The following is a 5320-nucleotide window of genomic DNA, read 5'->3' as shown; positions in this document are numbered from 1 at the left end:
GTGCCTGACCCAAGCCATGGTATTTTCAATAACCTCATATGAATGCGAAACCTGGACAGTGAATAAGGAAAACTGTAGAAGAATTGGTATATTTGAGTTGTGGTGTTGAAGGAGGATGTTGAAAGTATCATGGACTACTAAGAGAACCAATAGATCTGTGTTGGAAGAAGTGCAGCCAGAGTGCTTATTGGAGGCCAAGATGGCCAAACTTCATCTCTCATACTTTGGAGATATTGTCAGGAGGGACCAGTCACTGGAGAAGGATATCATGTTTGGTAAGGTGGAGGGTCAGAGAAAAAGACGAAGACCCCCTACGAGATGGATTGGCCAAGTGGCAGCATCAATGGGCTCAAGCATGGCAACAATTGTGAGGTTGGCCCAGGACCGGGCAATGTTTCGTTTTGCTGTGCATAAGGTCGCTATGAGTTGGTACTGACTCGATGGTACCTAACAACAACTTTTCTATCAGAAATAGGAGGGGGCTTCAAATATTTTGTGAAAAAATTCCACTACTTTTTCATTCAGTTCTTCCACACATTTTTTGAAACTCTTCTGTCTCATGAGTTGTTGTACCATGAATAGATGGCTTTATTTTCTCATAGTTACGGAGGCTACAAGTTCGAATCTAGAGCGACACTGTAGGGTAAGCATGTCTCTCTCTGTGTGGGCTCTGGAAGAAGTCCCTTGGAGATCTCCATGTGTCTTGGCATCTATCTGACCCCATGTCTACTCTGCCTTCTTGTTTAATTTGCTTAATCTTTTTGTGTATCTCAAAAAAGATTGATTCAAAAGATACCATACATTTTCCTTGCATTATAATATAAAATAGACACTGGAGCAGGAGAGAAAGGAATAGTCAGAAACATCACCATAGAAAGCTTGTACGTCTGTCTTCTGCCTATAACTGATTGGAATACCTAAAATGGGGCTACAGCGTGCCCAGTGAAGGAGGCTCCCTGTGGAGCCTCTGCAATACATAAGAAGCCTGAACCACATCCAGATCTCCAGAGATGGGAAATTTCCACTTGAAAGGACAAGCAGACCAGCCTGGAATGGCTAGAAGAATAGAAGATACTTCTTGAAAGAAAGACCTTCAGGAAAAATACAAAACAATAGAGGCAGATGGACTGTTACTACAAGAACAAACAAGTTGCTTGCCCAGGAAACATCCAGGCAAGTGGTCGGGTCCCCTCCAAGACTAAGATTTAGTGGGAATACACACTCTGATTGGTGACCACTCTCGTCACAGATAAGGGGAAGTGAGGGAAAAACAACAATGAAGTGGAGAGCTAAGCCTTACAATATGGAGAGTGAAGCGTTCAGCTGATAAAAAGAGAGGGCATATGCACAAGAACACCCACACTTGCAGATAATACCCACTTGACCTGGCTTCAATGACTGGATGATCAGAGCTCAACCAGAAGAAGAAAGAAGAGGAAAAAAAAGAGTAATCTGATGAAATTTGATGAACTTGACCTACACCTATGGATGCAGTAGGTCAAAAGAGGGAACAAATTCTTACAGCAAGAATCATTCCCACCCCCTCCACACACAGAGTAGACAGGGATGGGCAACTTGGACATTGGCTACCCAAAATGCAGGGGTAGGGCTACAAAGGCAAGAAATGACTGGCTTACAAGCTTCCAAGAGGGAACCTAGAGACAGGGGGCCTGGAGGAAGGTGGAATCTCCAGTGAGTAGTATCCAATCTGCCTAGGCGGGGCTGATGAAATGAAACGTAGATGGGCCTCTTGTGATACAATAGTGAATAATTGTTATCAGGACTGATTGTGAAGGTTGAAAATGTAAAGGTAGACATTTTATAGCAAGGAAGGAAGTGATTAACTTTTCAGTCTAGGAGCAGAGGTCCCTGGGACCATCAACGGAGAAGAGCCGAGAGCAGGACCCTACCCAGAGAAGCAGTGATGCCTGAGATGGAGGCAGAGACAATGGTGTGGAGCGATGGAACAGCTGGGGGCTTTAGATCCAGAGAGGGAGAGCAATCCTTTGGTTGGTTGATGATGCACGGAGGGGATTGTAACCATGGCAATGATACGATGTATGATAGAATGAATGTAAAACTAATGTTCTCCCATGTAAACTATCATATAATTCACAATAAAACACTAAATAAAAATGAAAAAAAAAAAAAAAGATACCATACACTAATCCTGTCTCACGAACATGACAAAGACTATTAAATCCCAAATGGGATTATAACCACAGGCATGTTGTTGTTACTAAGTGCTGAGGAGTTGGTTCCAACTCAGACTCATAGCGACCCTGAGGGTTTCCAAGGAGCCACTGGTGAGCTTGAACCGCTGACCTTATGGTTCAAACCAACCTTGCGGTACAGCGCATTAACCTACAACACCACACCAAGACTCCAACCGCAGGCGTAGAGGTTAGGATTTACACTTATTCTTGGGGGACACAATTCAATCCAATTGATAATACCTTCTATAATGTCATTTAATGTAATGTAATCCATTGGAAAAGGCATTTTCTTCCTCCAGATAATAAATATTGTCAGAATTCTCATTCCTTTCATGTGACTTGCTGAACTTGGGGTGCAGATAGGCAGGAGTCTCCAGTCTATTGCTGGACCTATGGATTTTGGACTTGCTAGATCCTCACAATCTTATGAGCCAATTCCTTAAAGTAAATATCTGTCTCATTCTCTCGCTCGCTTTCTCTGAAGAAGTGCCAGAATGCACCTTGGAAGCAAGGATGGAGAGACTTTGTGTCATGTACTTTGGACATGTTATCAGGAGGGACTGATAGACTGGAGAAGGGCATCGTGCTTGGTAAAGTAGAAGGAAGGTCAGTGAAAACAAGGAAGACCCTCAAAGAGATAGGCTGATACACCTACAGTGATAGTGGCTACAATGATACACTCACACAGCAACAATTGTGAGGATGTCGCAGAACCAAACCGGGTTTTGTTCTATTCTCCCTGGGATCACTACATATAACAACACACTTGTTATTGTTAAGGGCTAGAGATTCAAACCCACCAGCCATTCTGACTCATACTGATGGGTTTAAATGTTGACTTTGTGGCTAACAGTCAAATGCTTATTCTACAGCGCCACACCAGGACTCCTACATATACAGTTGTTGTTGTTAGGTGCCATCGAGTCGGTACCGACCCATAGCGACCTTATGCACAGCAGAGCGAAACACTGCCCAGTCCTGGGCCAACCTCATGATTGTTGCCACGCTTAAGCCCATTGATGTTGCCATTTTGCCAATTCATCTCACTGGGGGTCTTCCTCTTTTTCTCTGACCCTCCACCTTACCAAACATGATATCCTTCTCCAGTGACTGGTCCATCCTGACAATATGTCCCATTTATTAACTCCTTGTTATCTGATACCACATTTACAATAGTAAAAAATATACTGACATCACCTTAAAGCCGGATAAGACCCCATGTGTTTTGAGTGAGAAAATGCCTCCCTCTTGCACCTCAAGACCTTGAGCTCCCCTTCCCCACCCCGCTTTACCCCACCCTTTCTCCAGTCTTCTTTTTGTTGTTAAATATCATCAAGTCATAGCAACCCTGTATAGGATTTCTAAGGAGCAGCTGGTGAGTTTGAACCGCCGACCTTTCAGTTCAAATCGACCTGGCAGTTAAGTGCTTACCCTACAGCGCCACCCCAGGATGTGAATAAAGTTAAAGGAGAAAAAAGGTCAGATTCCATTTCAGGCTTGTGGCTGAACTTTGAAGGTAGCAGAGAGGTGTAACCAGCATGTCTTGTCGTCACACTGCCAAAGACCCCCCAAGATCCACTGTTGCACTCTTGGGGCCACTGGGGTCAATGGACAGTGGTCCTGGTGGACGGGCATTTTGGTAGAGAGTGAATGTGGTGAATTATTTAATGTCTCTTCTATCTATAGTCTGTGGTGATGGTGGTGGCGTGCCATAGAGTTGCTTCCAACTCATAGTGACCCTGCACAGGGTTTCTGAGGCTGTAAATCTTTACGGGAGCAGAAAGCCTCATCTTTCTCCTGAGGAACCGCTGGTAGATTTGAACTGCTGATCATGATGAGGTTAGAAGCCTGACTCATAACCACTCTATAACTCCCACCAAACAATGTTTCTTCCCTGCTGGGTCTGAGTAAGGGAAGGTGGGAAAAGATACTGAGACGGATTCAGCTGTGGATGTTAGCAAAGTTCATTGTCATTGTAAAACTTTGGAACTCTAGCGTGGGTATAAAATGAGCCCTCTCAGAAGCAGGAAGAGGAGACCCCACTACCATCAAAGAAGTAGAGTCAGGATTGGAACATGCCCTTTGGACCCCCAGATCCATGCACACTGAACCTCTGAGATCCGGGGACAGGAAGCTATGACACAGGAGGAATGTTAAAGGAGTGCCAAGCGGCAGCAGAACCAAGAACCAGAGCCCGAGACAGAGCAGTCCACAGAGCAAGTAAAGCTGAGGGACTTTGGGCAGGACGTTTGCTTGTATAATGGGGTGCCTCTAGGCAGTAAAATCGGGGAGTTAGATTTGCTGACTCACAGAGCTAGAGCCGAGGGCCTAGGAGCAGCTGGTGAGTTTGAACCGCCGACCTAAGGCTAAGGTTCATGGTGGAGTGGTGTATCCTGAGGGCATGTATCAGCAGGTGCCTGGACTGTGTAACCTGTTGACTTCTCTAATAAACCCCACGACTGTGAGTGGGTGTCTGAGTTCTATACAATGGAGTATAGAACCTTGCTGAGTAGTGAGTATCACGGGAAGTGTGCTTTGGTTCATTTTTTGCAGTGAGAATTCTGGGTGGGCTGGGGTACGGCAGGTGCCCTCCTGGTTGCAAATTCTGACGCACTCAGCTCTGTCTGAAATGTTACAAGCCAACCCCCTACCCTGAGGGAGCTGTCCCACAATTCACCTCCAAATGACTCCTAGAGCATGAGGAAGTTTCGCATAATGCCAACTTTCACATAACGACCTAGTCTTTGCAACCCAGCCATGTCAGTAAGAGAGGAGTGGGTGTATATTGCTGTTGTTAAGTATAGTCGAGTCAGTTCTGATTCGCAACAACTTTGTATAGAGTTTACAAGGAGCAGCTGGTGTGTTAGAACCACCAACCTTCCAGATAGTAGTTCAGTACCACACCAGGACTCCCATTATGTATCAAAAATACAAAAAGCAACATTGTAGTCGAGTTGACAGGCTGCTGGCAATCTGATGTCAGAATACACCTGTGCTCTGTAGAGTTTTCAATGGCTGTGATTTAGGTGGTACAAACAGTTAAGCACTTGGTTACAAACTGAGAGGTTAGTGGTTTGAATCCACCCAGAAGCACCTTGGAAGAA

This window comes from Chrysochloris asiatica, unplaced genomic scaffold (assembly GCF_000296735.1).
Source record: "Chrysochloris asiatica unplaced genomic scaffold, ChrAsi1.0 scaffold00125, whole genome shotgun sequence".
NCBI classification, from domain to species: Eukaryota; Metazoa; Chordata; class Mammalia; order Afrosoricida; family Chrysochloridae; genus Chrysochloris; species Chrysochloris asiatica.
This window is presented reverse-complemented; position numbering follows the sequence as displayed.